General features: G+C 50.1%; 1 protein-coding gene across 8 annotated transcripts in view; it reads left to right on the top strand.

Annotated features, from left to right (window-relative positions):
• The window catches only part of SYNDIG1 (synapse differentiation inducing 1), a 117356-nt gene that overhangs the window by 18602 nt on the left and 82999 nt on the right, over window positions 1–15755 (top strand). For 4 of the 8 annotated variants that reach the window (XM_060284406.1, XM_060284399.1, XM_060284404.1 and 1 more), the window contains exon 2: window positions 2455–2575. The exons of 3 other annotated variants lie outside the window; for them this stretch is intronic. The gene's annotated coding sequence lies outside the window, so the exon portion shown is untranslated. Of the gene's footprint in view, window positions 1–2454; window positions 2576–3310; window positions 3804–15755 lie in introns of all 8 variants that reach the window. One more of the 8 variants, XM_060284405.1, reaches the window with a different exon arrangement.

Here is a 15755-nt window from a genome sequence, read left to right on the forward strand (position 1 = left end):
AATGGAGGATGGCTCAGGTCTAGGACCACGTGGCTGAGGGCCTTGGATGCCCACGAGGCAGGGCTCCTATTTGCTCACTGCTTGGTGTCCAGGGCCCAGAAGTGACCTGAATCCCAGCGGGCACTCCGAGCTGTGCAGAGCTGGGTCAGGGGTGGAGGGAGGGCGGGCTCTGCCTCGAGGCTCCGGGACTGGGGGGCTTGGCCCCCTGGGAGTGCCGGGCCGGCCGCCCGCTCAGAGGGGGCCTGGTGGGTGCCAGTGTGGACACCACCAGCATGTGGCGGGTACTGAGCCTGAGGACGGGCTGAGCCCACCCAGGGGAGAGGCAAGAAAGGAAAGATGAAGAAAGGACCAGGCGTCCTCCTGGCTTGTGGAGTCTGGAAAGGAGACTTAGGATCAGCCCAGCTAAGGGGAATAAGGGGAACAGACACCGTGGGCTCGGCTCTGTGAGATCTCGGGCCATGGAGGCCAAGGCTGGAGGGTCTCAACCACCCTCTTCACTTACCAGGTGTGGGGTCAGGGAGGCTGGAGGGGGGCAGGGGCTTCGCCAAGAAAGCACACAGTCAAGGGAATTGTGTGTGTGAGCGTGGGATTGTAGCGATGGATCAGAGATCACACTGTGGGATTGGGGTGTGAGGTGATCAGACAGTGAGAGATGTCAAGGTCCGTGGGTTGGAGCTCAGTGCTGGGGGCAATGGTGGAGGCCTGATGCTCCGGCAGGTGAGTGGAGGTATCAGAGAGAGGATGCTGAGGAGGGAGGGAAGCGCTTGAGAAGCCGGGGAGCTGGGTGGACCCTGAAACCACAGAACAGTGACATAAGAGGTGACCGGTGGAGAGACGGTGGCAGGTGTGACATCGCCCATTTGTGAGCGGTTCCTGCAGGTGGCAGGAGGGAGTGGGCAGGGTAGGGGCTACCAGGACTGGCCACGGGGAGGACCAGGGGCCCCATTCTGGTTGCTGGCCCCTCTGCTGTACAGAAGGCCAGAGTGGCTGTGCAGGGGAGCCCCCGCGTGCTGGGGAGGGGACCCCAGCATGGTACCACGTGGTTCTGGCTTTCTTGACGCCCCTGGCTGGGGGCACATGGCAGCCCTCCTCCCCCTCCGAGCTGGACCCACAGATGCCCTTTATCCCACGGGCAGGTGTGAGGTCCCTCCCAGCGTGCTAAGTTTCTGTGTCTGTGTAGGTGCCCCTGTTAGGAATGGTGTACACTGCTCAGATCAAGGTCCCAGAAATGCCAGTTCTCATTTGCTACCTAACACCTATCGGTTAGAAAGAGTTTCTATTTATTGGAACAGTCACTCATGCACCTACTATGACTGTGGTCATTGACATCGTACTGACTACACTTACACTGGATAAATTTAAACTAAGACAAGGATTTGACCTGGCAAAGGACCCGTGTATCCGGGTCCTAGCAGCTCCCCTGCTAGGATGGGATTTGCCAACTCACCTCTTTGACCTGTGGAGAGGGAGGGGGGTCCCTCTGAGATGCTTCAGATGACAGGCCTGCCTCTGTGAGCAGGAAACGTCCTTCAGACCCCCCGCCTGCTGCCCAACTTGCTGGAGCTCAGCTACTTGACCGCCTTTTGGGGTCCCCTCCCCATCACCTCCTTTTGGGGAGATACAAAGCACTCATCCTTTGTTTCCCCCACCTCCATTTATGTCCTGGGCATAACCCAGTTTATAATCTGAGCCCACATCTTTCCATTCCCCACGGCTAACTGGTTCCCTGAGGGCAGCAAGCCTGGGTGTCACCTGGGGTGGGACCAGGAGGCAGCTTGGGTGAGACTCACCCCATGGACAATCCCAGCCTCAGACTGTGTCGATCAGGTTGGAAGAAACACGGTAGAGAACCTTCCTTTCTGACAATCCAGTGGGGATTTACTCAGGCAGAACTAGGGCCAAATCCTAAAACCTGGCCCTCGCTTTCTTCAGGCGTGAAATAGGAGCAGTTCTGTGTAATCCTAAACTTTTGGGGGGATTGATCAAGATCACCTTGGTGAGGTATATGAACCCCTAGGCTAACAGTAACTGCCCGATAAATGGGATTGTTACTATTTTATATTCAGTAACCTTTAGGTTGACCTATGCTGCAGAAGCAGCAGGAGAGGAACCCTGTCTCTTGCATTTCTGGGTGCATTTTAGGGTAAGCTTGTCACTTGCTGCCAAAAACCCAGCTTTGTGTTGATGGGGTTGCATGGAATCTACAGGCTGACCTGAGGAGTGTGGCCATCGCGACAGCGCCGTTTCCAGTCTGTGAACATGAAATGCCTCTGCCTTTGCTTCGTTCTGTAATTCCTTTCATGGAGTCTGATCGTTTTTGGTGTGCACATTTCAGCTTCTTCTGTTAAATGCATTTTATTCTTCTTGATTCTAAAAGTGTGGTATTTTATGTGATGGAATGAGGGTGGGCTTCCAACAGACCTGGGTGTAAACTCTGCCTCTGTTCCTGACCAGGTGTGTAACCAGCTTCTCTGGCCATCTGCTTCCTCCTCCATAAGTGGGCATCATGTCCCATGCTGGGGTCGGCGAGGTGATCACCCTGTTAATGAACGTGAGAGAACTCAGCACAGTGCAAGTAAATACTAGTTTTACTCCTTCCTTTACCGTATCTGCAGTGAAAATGATGATTTTTTTCCACCTATGACATCTTGTCCCCATACACTAAGTTAAAATACCCCCAACAGAGTCGAGGAAAAAAAGATCTGTCTGCTTTTGTACTTAAGATATTTTAAAATATTTTTTTAAATACTCTTTTTTTAATTAAAATTATTAATGAGGTGGTTTACATATTTTTAATTTTTCTTTTTTTTTTTTTTTTTGGTTGTGTTGGGTCTTTGTTGCAGTGAGTGGGATTCTCATTGCTGTGGCTTCTCTTGTTGCGGAGCACAGGGTCTAGGCGCGCAGGCTTCGGTAGTGGTGGCGCACGGTCTCAGTAGTTGTGGCTTGCGGGCTCTAGAGCACAGGCCCAGTAGTTGTGGCGCACGGGCTTAGTTGCTCCCCGGCATGTGGGATCTTTCCGGACCAGGGCTCGAACCCATGTCCCCTGCATTGGCAGGAGGATTCTTAACCACTGCGCCACCAGGGAAGCCCTCACTCTTTTTTTCTTTTGAGTGATATAATTTTTATCTATTTCTAATTTTCAATTTCTCCTTATCCCCTACCCCCGAAAAATCCTTTTGAGTTTTTTTTTTTTTTTTTTTTTGCCCTAGATCCAGCTTTTATGGGCTTACTAAAGAATTTTCTCTCTTCCAAGTAGCACTAATACAACTTTCATCATTTACTATCTCATTGCTGGCTCATATTTTCTTAGAAACATGGAATTTTTATAGGACATTAAGATCCAAGGCGGCATCCGTGTCCAGGCCCTGTGGGGCGTCATGCTTCACACACGACTTCACCGTCTGGCTCCGTGAGATGCTTGGATAAGCACAGCTTTAAAGATGCTGACTCTTATCAGTATGTCTATCTGAACATCAGTGCTGCCCCAGGAGGAGCACAGGACAGAGGACGTGGGATTTCTACTTAGAAGCCGCTGCTGGGGGTGATGCATTTCCCACAAAGCGGAATAAATTACACTAGTGATTTGCCGCTGCCAGTCGGGACATGTGCTCAGGACCCCCGAGTGGGACCCACAGGAGCATTTTCTAATCAGTGAAGAAAACGGAAAGCAGAAACAGATGGCTTACCAACTCTACCACACAACCACTAAAAAACTGAAAAAGAATGAGATTTCCTCAAGCTAGCAAACATCTGGAATGATTTGGAGCTTTTCGGAAGAGAAGTATATATATCTACTGATCTAGGTACATAGTATATTTGCAGATTTCATATACTTAAGTATATTACACATTCTGTTTTATACTTTATGTAGTACTATCTGCGCTTTGCTTTGAATATGCTTTTATAGATAATATACTAAAATGCCTCAAAATTATTATTTAATCGTGTTATGGGCTGAGTGTTTGTGTCCCCCAAAATTCATAGGTCGAAATCCCAACCTCGACTGTGATGGTATTTGGAGGTGAGGCCTTTGGGAGGTGATTAGGGTGAGATGAACCCTCATGATGGAATATTAGTAGCCTTAAAAGAGGAGGAGAGAGGTCTCCCTTCTGCAGTGCAGGTACCCAGGCAAGGCCGTGTGAGGAGGACACGGGGAGAAAGAGGCCGTTGCAGACTAGGCGGAGAGCCTTGCCGGAAATACTGGCCCCTTGGTCTCAGATTCCAGCCTCCAGAACGGCGAGAGGATAAATGTCTGTTGTTTAAGCCGCCCTGTCTGTGGTACTTTGATGGCAGCTTAGCTGACTTTGCATCATCCTCGGCACCGGCCCTGGGTGACAGCTAAGATGTCGTCTGTGTGATGCAGAGTCCAGCCTTCAAGTGTGTTCCAGGCCCTGAGGCGGCTGTAAACCGCCCAGCCGTGTCCGTTTCTGTGCCCAGCTGCCTTCCTAACAGGGAGCTGCACAGAGCAGAGGTTGGAGACGGGGCTCTGAGGCCAGATGGGCTGGGTTCAAAGTCCACTTCGCACTTACCAGCTGTCTGACCCTCAGACTTTCTGCCTGTGCCCCTCAGTTCCCTCTTCTGAAGGGGGTGGTGGCAATAACAGCGCCCACTTTACAGGATGGTGGGGACAGACCAACTGTGAGGGGCTGGCCCACCTTGCCCCCCTGTTATCACCCATCACGCTTCGAGTGTACCCATGGAGGTAAACAAGACGGCCTCGCGGTCTCATCCAGGAGTCTCGTGTGCAGATGCCTCTGCACCCTCACCTCTGGGAGCCCAAGTTCCTTATAGCAAAAAAACACCTGCCACTTTCTACCCGCCGCTCCTGTCCAGCAGTGGAAGCCCCCTCAGCCTGCACCAGGGCCGGGGAGCGAGGGCCGGAAGTGACCCTTGACCAGTGGTGGATGGGGGTTGGTGTGCAGAGGCCCCTCGGGTGGGATAACTCTGCCTGCGGGTTCCGCATGGTCCCTGGGCTCCCCTGCAGGATGGGGCCCAGCTGCCAGCAGCAGAAGCGGCTTAATAGCACACAGCTTCCTGGCTCCTCTCTGCCCCCTGCCTTACTCCCCACTACCTGCCCGGTGTTTCTGGAACCACCTCCCAAATAAACTGCTTACACTCCAGTCCTTGTTTCCAGCCTGCCCGGCAGCCTCGGGCATCGCCATAGATGTGGAGTCTCAGCCCCACTGAGATGGTGGCACTCCTGGGAGGATGTGCTTGTCTCCTGCTCACGAGGTGAGCTCTGTCCCAGGCCGGCGAGGGCAGGGGCTGGGGTGTCACTGGGAGGCAGTGTCCCCTTGGGAAGCAGCCTTGCTTGTGCATAATGTCGCTGCCAATGTACAGAGCATCACAGCCTCCCAGGAAGAATCATCTCCCAGGCACAGACGGCAGTGAATCTGGACGAGACAGAACCTCTCCGGATGCTCACAAAGGAATCTTCTCCTGCAGAGCCAGCTGGGAAAGAATGTGACTTTGAAGCAAATATTCACTGGCCTCGGCAGATATTTTAGTGACTTTTAAGAGAAAGCGTCAATCCATGGACATCCCATCCAGAATCTCTTAAGAACATGTAACTTGCATTTCCAGATCAAACGTACATCCCCACGTACAGCACCATTTGGTCAGGAAGGTGTGAAGACCTGCCGGGCTGTCCTTGGCCATTAAAAGTGACAAAAATCAAAGGTCACAGAAGTAAGAAGAGCGTGCCAGCAACCGTATTACAAAGAAACATGCTTCTGGGGTGTCTGGAAAGCACCTCCAAGAGTTTTATCAGTACTTATATTTATTCTGCTTTAAACTCTGACTGAGGTCTTCTCTGTTTATTAAATTAACTCTGACAAAGCTTGTTCCATGCTTATTCAGACGTCAGGGCATTAAGCATGTCACACTTGTGCTCCAAGTTTCAAGGACCCTTTATACCAGATGCATGAACCATCCTTTGCCCCAGATTCGTGGTCAGGGTCTCAGAAACTCTGTGGCCTTGAAGCAAAGCTGGTGAGCAAACCACACTGTCCCCTCCTCTGAGCTGCTCCTTCCCGCGGGCCATGGAGCGGGGCTGGCTTCCCTGAAGGAAGAAGGGCTACTGATGGCTGGGAATCTACAATTGATGTGTAGCATCGATCACCCAGGGCGTGACAAGGATGCGTGGCAGTTAACAAGACTGATTTACCAACTCTCCAGCCCATCCCTAGGTGATACTAATGAGGTGAAGAGAAAAAAATTAGGGAAAAAATGAGACAGGACCAGGAGAGAGGTCAGTGCCCCAAATCCTATCATGGTGTCCAGAGCTGGCTGAGAGCTCACAGCAACAGTGCAAAGAGGGAGACACTCTGAGCAGCATGACTCATGGTGTCCAAGTGGTAAAAATAGCCCAGGCTCATGCGCAGCTTGTCTATTTCTGCTCCTGAGATGAGATGCAAAGTCCTCCTGGAAGCAACAATGCACTGCAACACACAGTGTCCCCCACACACCCCTGGGTGCCTCCCCACCCCGCTCCCAGGCCCTCTGCCCTGCTCCAGCCTGTCCACGGCTCCCACCCATGTCACTCACGTCTGCCTCCCACCCTCAGGTAGAGCGTGGGCTTCACGAGGATGTGGCTTCCTCGCGTGGCCGCGACGTGCGTCCAGCACCAAGGACAGCGTCCAGCCGCCTGTGTTCCTGGCTGAGAGGATTGAAGAACTTTTCCTTTCAGCAGGTCTGATCCTTGCAAAGAAGAGACCGGCCTCCAGCCCAAGCAGCTCCTGCTGCAGACATGCTTGGCCTGTGGGTCTCTGGTAGCCTGTTTAGTGCAATACAGGCTGTGGCATTTCTAGTCCAAGGGTCAGATAAAGATGCCATGTATAAAGGGACCACATAAACAAACAAAAATGTTCAAGGAAGCCCATGGAAGGGAGCTAGAGAATAGAGGGAACTGAGACAAACTGAGGAAACCCACGCAGACCGCCTGTGGGCTGAGCAGTCTCCACCTGGCCCCTCGGTCCCCACCTATGGCTGTGAGGCTATTAGGGGGCTGGTCCTTGGGCGTTTATTTTTCCCACTGTGAAACGTGGACATTCTTAAGTTTGCAGTTTTCTTCAGAGTGGATCAACACCCAAACTTGAAACCTGTAGTTCGTGAGGAGTAACTTTTACTCCAAGGAAGTGAAAAACGGCCGGTGGGGCTGGAGCACGGAAAGCTGGGGGTGGTCGGAGTTGAGGTGGAGAATTAGACAGGGGTTGGCATGTGCTGGGCCTCTCAGGCCTTGGTCTGCATCCGGGAGTGGTGTCTCTGGCGGGACTTACACAGGGTGTCACCAGCAGCTGCCCTGGCCAGGAATGGGTATGGGAGGAGCTGGAAGGTGGCGGGGCTGGCCTGGGTCAGAGACGTAATCGCAGGACGGCTCAGTGACTTGATTTTGACTCAGTGAGGAGCAGATGGTGGTAAAATAGGCTCCCAGGTTTGGGGCTCGTACAGGTGGACAGGTGGTGGCTGTCCACGGACACACGTGGGACGAGAGCCAGCAGAGGGCTTGGGGTGCATTGAGTCTGATGCTCTTGAGAGGTCCTGGTGGGGATTCTGGGGGGTCTGGTGGGCAGTGGCACGTGGGTGAAGTTGGCACCAGGGGCGACAGGGAGATTACCAGGGAGGAAAGACTTAAACCCAGCATTTAAGGGCTGGACGGAGGAGGTTGGCCTGGCAATGGGGGTGGGGAGACCTGGGGTGGGGGCAGAGCAGGAGAGGGGGCCATCAGGGATGCCTCGAGGAGATGGCCTGGAGGAGAAGAGGCTGTCGGGGGCTGTTTCTGGAGTTGGAGGTGATGAGGCATGAAAGCCTCTTCCTGGTCCACGGTGGGGGGTGGGGGCAGGACCAGCTTGGTCCCTGCACAGCCATGCCCCAGATCCGCCCCCTCACTCAGCTTCCCAGCTGGATTCGGGTGGAGTGCAGGCGACCGGATGTCACACCCTGGGGGTTGTTTTTTGGCGGTGCTGCAGCATCATTAACAAAAGTTGAGTTCAGCGGGATCCCAGGGGGCCCCCACCCATTCTGTTCTGTCGCCCTTCGCCTCCCTGAGCTGGCTGGGGCAATGTGCCGACTTGCAGGGCTCTGCGTTCTCCTAAGGGGAGCAGGTCTGGACATGAGAGCAAAGTGGGCTGGGGCTTCTCAGGAGATCCGAAGGCCCAACATGGGAGGTAAGGGCAGGCCTTACCCGCAGCACCTGAGGCCAGGTTTTAGGCGTCTGTGGATGGTGACGTGTCATTCGAAGTTTCCCTCCTGCTAAATGCTGTGGCACAGGGGGAACCAGAGGCTGGGTCTAAAACAACATGGCTAAAGGAGGTGGCTTCTTCTATCGGTCCAGAATATGTGTCCCAGGATGACAGATATAAAAGAGGGGCTGTGACATAGTCTCAATGCTGACTCTGAGGGGGTGTGATTAGTCCCACCTGTCCAGCCCTGGCCCCAATCTACCCGCATTGTTCAGCATGACACACCAGGCTCCACTGATGGATCACCTCCGGGGGGGGGGATTCTTTCGAGGTGATGCAGCCGTGCTGGGGGCACGGGGTGGGGTCTGTTAATCCAGGCAACTTGTAAGACCAAGGGCACGTGGGATGAGGTAAAGTTACACCTTTATCCCAAATATGCCCAGTGTCCGAGGAGCAGCGCTTCCAAGGCGCAGGAAAGAAAAACACATGCAGGGTCACAAGTCAAGTTGTCCAGAAACCGAGCCAGGTTTAGGAGAAACAACGTCCCCGGAGACATGAGAGCGTGACAGCAGCTGTCCCTAATGCCACCAGGGTTAAGGGGGCCAACGTCCTAGTGTAACATCAGTTTTTCCCCTGAAAGCTGAAGAAATAAATTCTCAAACTTAAAACTTCCCAGAATTCAAGTTTCTTGAAGTCGTGTAACATTAAGGGCTGGCAGGAAACGTCCTGATACAGAAGCCCCAACAGGTCATAGCTGGAGAAGAAAGCATTCCAGGCGTGGCCCCGCCTGCAGCAAAGGTGCCTGGTGACCTCACTTCCAGGGAGCGGCTCTCCCCGGACCCGCCCGGCTCATTGTCAAGAGTCAGCCCACTGGCAACCAGGTCCAGTGTGTGGGGAGGTCATAGCACCTGGTCCATGGAGCTGAGGCCACTCCTGGGCCACTGACTCCTTCCGCAGCCCACCAGACACCTGGACCAGAGGGTACCTTCTGCTGCTTGCCGTGATGAGCGCCGCAGGCATACGGACAGGGGCCGTCGGCATCTGCAAATCCAGGAACGCAAGAACTTTTCCTGATTCTTCATCCTTATTTTCCGGTGGCTCCTGAGGGAGAAGCAAATAGAGGCAGGGTCAGTTTATCCCGGGCTGCTGAGAGCCTGGGCTTTTCTGAAAGATGCTGTTCAGAGCTCAGGCCTTAGGGCCCCCTTTGTATGAAGCCTGCTCCTAGCCTGGCCCTCTGCACCAACAGGAACCCAAATTCGCCACAGTCGGAGGGCTGTGAGCATGGGAGCCCCAGGGGAGGGGGCCACGGAGCCCAGAGGAAGCCCCTCGCTGCACCTGCTCAGCACACAGGACAGGTGTCAGCGAGGTGGCAGGTCCCTCCTCTGACTTCTGGGGACCCCTCTGCCGGAGAAAAGAAAGTGAGCCCCCGGCGGGTGTGAGCAGGGCACCCACAGCAAGGCCAGCCTTCTCCACCAGGAGGGAAGCAGCCTGCGCTGGCCTCCTGCAGGCCGTCTGTCTCCTCCCGGTCTAGGACGCACTGTGGATGGTTTGCCCAGAACTCGTGGATCCCAAGCAAGCAGCTCAGCGCCAAGAAGGGCGGGGCTTAGGCAGGAGGTGCTATGTTCCCGCAAATCCGGGAAGCCCTAATCAGGAAGGTCAGCCAGCTGTGATCTCTCGTAAGAGCCGCGGCCCAAAGGGGCCGCTCAGGCATAACTAGAGAGAAGGGTCTGGGTCTCCCTGAGGCACGTGTGGGCCTAAAAGCAAAGGCCAGTAAAGAAGTAAAGAAACCTGCCTGAGAAGAGGAGGGGATAAAACAGACTAGGGAGGTGAGAAGGAGGTTAAGAGGTGACCCAGTGGTTAACAGTGGGGAAGTGGAAAGTTAAAATTAGGAATGATATTTAACTGTCAGATAACTTAACTCTCCAAGGAAGAAAAAAGTCAACGAGATGAAAAAGATTGAAGATAAATGTTAAAACAAACAAAAACCATAGAGGCAACAAAATTAAGAGGAAAGCCTAGAAGTTAAAGATTGAAATTTAAAATAAAAACAAAAACCAAATGAGCACACAAATGTTAAAACAAGACTAGGAATTGGAAGCTAAATAGATACAGTTCTTCAAAATGATTAAAAAAAACAAAAGACATGATTGTTCCAGCTCCCAGCCCCACCTACCCACAGGCACGCTCTGGCATACTTGTGAGAATTGAAGGGAAAAGGAAATAAATAGAGGTAGAAGTAAGGAGCCTAAAGATTAACTTAAAGAGTATTGCCACCAGGCCAATAAGAAATAAAAACACAATTGCAGGGATGCCAAGTCCCACAACAGAATGCATTCATTGTGACTTAAGAAAGTAACACGGCGTAAAAAGACCATAAATAAAATGTATGAAGGATTCCAAAGGCTTGCGGTGTAAATCTCTCTCCGGAGTATCACTTTACTGTATGATGTCCCTGGGTCCCTGTAATTTTTGCAGAAACACCTGGCACAGATGCCAGTTGCTCAGAATTTATGACCAGCTGGGCTGCAGACATGTTTTATTCAGCCCCAGAGGGGTTCAGCGATTCAGTGCCCACGTGCATACACACACACACACACACACACACACACAACTTCAATTAGTTGTCATTTTAAAATAAATCTGGGTCTCTGGTTTCTTGTGAACTGTTTATTCTTTTTTTCTCCCTCAACTTATTTAAAGGTATACTTTTTATTCATATTGCTAGGTATGACTCTTAAAATTTTAATGTGCATTCCTTAATGTACAAACTAGAGTTAGTGCTGTCATCGTCCTTCTCCTCAGTGATATAAAGATCTTAGAATCCTCCTCATGCCTTGCATGATTGTTCAGGATTTCTGTTCCCTCTCACTTTGTGACACCAGAATTCATCATTATTGCTGCATGGCTGCTGTCATCTTCTGTAGCCAATGCTTATTAATGATTGATCACATTTCTCCCTTCCTTACGTCTTCACCTCATTTCTGCATTCTGCAGTCAATTTCCTTTGGTCTGGAGAACATGCTTCAGTAGCCTTTTCAGTGAAGGTCTGTTGGTGGTTTATTCTGTCTTTGGCCAAATGCATTTTGTTCTCGTTTGTGAAGAATAGTTTAGTTACTGAATTCTAGGTCCAGAGTGTTTTCACACTTTCTCTGAGGTCTTTTTGATTTTTTTACGGTTTCTATAGCTGTTGTTGAGAAATCTACTCTTGGTTTGCCTTTTTCCTAGAGACAATCTATATATTTTCCTCTTGTCAGGATCATATTTTTTGTAGTTTTACTCTAAGATGTATGGGTGTGGAATTACCTGCATTATGTGCTTCTGAATCTGCAAATTTACATCTTTCACTAGTTCTGATAAAATCTCAAATCTCTTTAAACGTTGCTTCTTTCCTTCTCAATGTTCTCTGGAATCCCAGTCTCTTCCTGTAGTATTTCTATCAGTTGATTAAGGGACCTTCTCATTTTATCTTCCTGCCTTCTCATCTGTGTTTCATGTTTCTCACTGTATGCTGACTACAGGCAGTAACAGCACTGCCATATTACTGTTCCTTAATTCCCTCATCAGATACGTCCAGTGTGCTCATTAACTCCTCCGTCGTGTTTTAAATTCAATACATATTTTTACTTTAGGAAATTCTAATTTGCCTAGACTCTTTTGATAGCGTGCTTTTCTCTATGTGGTTTAGTGCCTCCTTGCACGCCTTGAACATCGTAAAGCGACTTACCGTATCACCTCTTTCTTACTGTCCTTTATCCAAAGTTCTTGGGAGGCAGCTCCATCCGCTGACACAGGCACATGGTGGGTTGTTTCTTGGTAAATTTTAAATGTTTATACTGTGATCCATCTCACTGGAACTCTGAAAATTCTGGCTGAGGATTTACTGAGGGGAAGGTGCGTCTGGCAGGTGCCCAGGGGGTCCCTGACTTGAGACCATTTTTTAATGTGAGTTTCTCAGCTTGAGGGGTTTCCTGACCACGTGCATAATAACGTTTCAGACCTCAGTTCTGCATGATGTGCAGTTTCCAGCAGAGAACGTGCCACAGTCTCAGGCCCACACTGTGCTGATGGGCAGTGATTCTAGGCAGTGCTTTCACTGCACGTGTCATCCTTCGAGGATCCCCTCTTTATGTGGGGCCTCAGTCCCTACTCCTCCCGGAGGGACCACTACAACCCAAGCCCAGAGAGACTGGCCTCTCCCGAGAGAGGCAGCAGCAGCAGACTCTGTATTTCACGTCTGTCTTTAACATTTCTGCCCCTGAATATTTCCCTTGCTCTCTCGTGCGCTCAGCTCTGCCTTTTGAAGCATCTGCTGCTATGCAACGTGGTCAGATGCTTTGTTGCAGGAGGTTACACATCGTGTGCACAGTCTGCCTCAATGGAGAAAGCAGATTTCTCCCGAGAAATGAGATGATCTGGTGACACCAGGACTGAAATAGGCTAGAAACATGGGTGGGGCAAGTGCTCTGCGGTCAGCCTCTAATCTGTCACTTGGAATATTATCCTGGTCCCTGTGCTGGTGTTTGTGATCCAGCCTCATTCGGTGCCTATATTTTCTAACTTTAAGGCTCACTGTGTCGAAGCCCGCCAGCTAAGACCAGCAGGAGCACAGCCTGGAATCAAATGAAATTGGCCGTATTCAGCCGCTGCCACAAGTCAAGGGGGGCTGCGTAGACTCTCGAGAGCATCCTCAGAGGAGGAGGGTCCTGAGGACTGGAGCTGGTGCTCAGTGATTCTCAGGAACAATTGGGGAGGGGGCAGTGATGGGGGTGACACTGCAGAGAAGCCTAGACAGTAACCTGTATCCAAGCAGCGGGGCTGGGACGGCCGTTGGTGAGAGAGGGCATCACTCAGAAGCAAAGGCTGAGGCAGGTTTGTGGCTGCAGTGGATTTTTTGTGCAGAAAAAGAATTTTTAATAGGAGTTCTCTGTGTCCTGGTGGAAACACTGTATCACCAGCAAGGCTGATTTTTCCCTTACCTCACGTCTTGGGACTTAACTAACCTTTCAGGGAAATGTTTTCGTCAAAGAGAAACCCCTTGTTCTGAAGGAAAGCTCGGCTCTTCTGAAGCTCCTGTAGGAGGAGCAGCTGCCCCCTGGCCCTGCCTGCGTCCCAGCCTCTGGTTCCTGCCGCGTCCTGTGTGTGACGGCCTGAGCATCCCCGAACTCTGCGTCTTCACTCATAAAGCCCCGTCCACTGCACGTTGAGGAATTCACCTGAGAAGTAGCGGTTCCCATCTGCTGCAAGGTAACAAAATTGATGAAGCAGCCGGTGACCTGCGATGAGGTCCCCACCCCGGCCCCCTAAGGCCTTTGCCCTCTGTCGTTGGTCCAGGCAGGCCCAGCAGGCTCCCTTACTCCAGTTGTGTTTGCTAGGTGTGTGGAAGCCGGCAGAGGGACTGAAAATACGCAGCGGGGAATAAGTCTGAGATGTCGCCCACGCCTGGGTGAAAGGTGACTTGCTCTGTCTAAGGCAGACTCTGGTGCATGCATTTCGGCTACTGATGTCGTACGTTTCTCAGGCCAAGCTGGCCCTGGGCTTCTCACACGAAGGTCCGGAAAGCAGCCTGAGCGTTTATTGTGTTAATTAATTAGAAGGTGGGCCGTGGACCCAGTGTGAGATTGTGCTTCCATTTCTGAATCCTTGTAATAAAGAAAGTGTGTTTCTGGGTTAAAGAAGCCCTTCGTTATGGGGAAAATGTGAGGGAATGTCATTTTTCGTTTTTATGCTTTTAGTGTATTTCAGCAAATCTGAGGGTTAGTAATACCCCATTGCATGGGAAAGAGCAAACCCCTCTCGCAGTCTGTTCTTGTGGGTCCCTGAGATCTCACGCTGCCCCCTAAGCGTCTTTCTGTAGACGGTTTATGATGTGAATGAGGACCTGGCCGTGTTCTCCTTCTGGATTCATTTCTGTGAATTTGGGATGGTAAGAAGCATGTCATTCTTACAGCTTTCTTTTTACTCTTTTCCATGAAATGGATCCTAGCAACAGCCAATCCACAGGCCGCTTCTGTGTGTGTCTCCTCTGGGATGTGGAGGGGCTGCTCTGTGGCTCCTTTGATCCTTTGGTAATTTTATTCCTCATGAAACTCTGGTCTGCTGGGTGCACCGTCAAGTTCTCTCTCCCTCTGTCTCTCCCCTGCGCAGTCACGTGTGTGTGTGTGCACGCACACACACGCACACACATCCCTACCACCCCACAAAGCACAGGATGTAACTACTGCAGGTTAAGCCTATTCAGTAAGCAGCCCACCCGAAAGGATTTTCTGAGTAGATGTTGCAGTCTGAGGTTCTCTTTAATATTGTATTTCTCCAGTTCTAATACGCACTGTCTTCACACTTCAACGTTTCTGAAATTTTGAAATAGGGACGCATCTTACTATCAATGGCTACTGAGACTTGTTGAAATATGACAAGGGTTTTCCCTGAGTGTATCTTTATGTATGTGAGCAAATTTAAGTGAATATTAACTGCACAAAACAATAACAAAGTATTATAGCGTTTAAATATATATACTTAATATAATTATATATTTTTAAAATAATATTTTGTATATATTATATATATATGATTTTAAAGAAGGGCAATAATAGTACTGAATTGGGGGACTGTAATCTGAATTAACATGTTCTAAGGTTCTTGTATTTTCCAGAAAGTGGTAAAAGGACTAATTTATATTAAACTCAAATAACTTCAAATTTACTGTACCTTATTGGCTTGGACGCCAAAGTCGTTGCTTCCTTTTTTGAAGAAAGTCATTTTTTTTAATGTGGTTCAATGCACATTACATAAGATTTACCATTTTGACCATTTTTAGATATGCAGTTCAGTAATATTAAGTATATTCACATTGTTGTGCAATCATCACCCCCACCCATCTCCAGAACTTTTTCGTCATCCCGAATTGAACCTTATATCCATTAAATAATAATTCCCCTTCCCCATCCCCCAGTCCCTGGTAACCACCACCCTGCTTTCTATCTCTATGAATTTGACCAGGAGGTACCTCCTAGAAGTGGAATCATACAGTATTTGTCCTTTTGTATCTGGCTTATTTCACTTAGCGTCAAGTTTCCTCCGTGTTGTAGCACATGTCAGAATTTCCTTCCTTTTTAAGGCTGAATAATATTCCATTGTATGGATGTATCACATTTTGCTTATCCTTCATCTGTTGATGGGCACGTGGGTTGCTTCCACCTTGTGCCTGTCGTGATTAATGCTCTTACGAACACAGTGTACAAATATCTCCTGGAGACCCTGCTCTCAGTTCTTTTGGGTAAATACCCACAGGTGGAATTGCTGGATCATATGCTAGTTCTCTGTTTAATTTCTGAGGAACCACCAAACTGTTTTCTATGGTGGCTGTACCATTTTACACTCCTACCAGCAATGCACAAGGGTTCCAATTGCTCCACAATAAGTGACTTAAAAAATATTTTGGTGGTTATTTTAGCAAGGATAACAAAGGCACAGCAAAATAATAAGTAGTAGACAAAATTAGCAGTGAAAATTCCAGACCTCTCACCTTGAGTCCTAACACATCAGTCATACCCCCATCTTGCTCCTCAGAGGCCACCT

Source organism: Globicephala melas, chromosome 15, assembly GCF_963455315.2.
Source record: "Globicephala melas chromosome 15, mGloMel1.2, whole genome shotgun sequence".
Taxonomy (NCBI): domain Eukaryota; kingdom Metazoa; phylum Chordata; class Mammalia; order Artiodactyla; family Delphinidae; genus Globicephala; species Globicephala melas.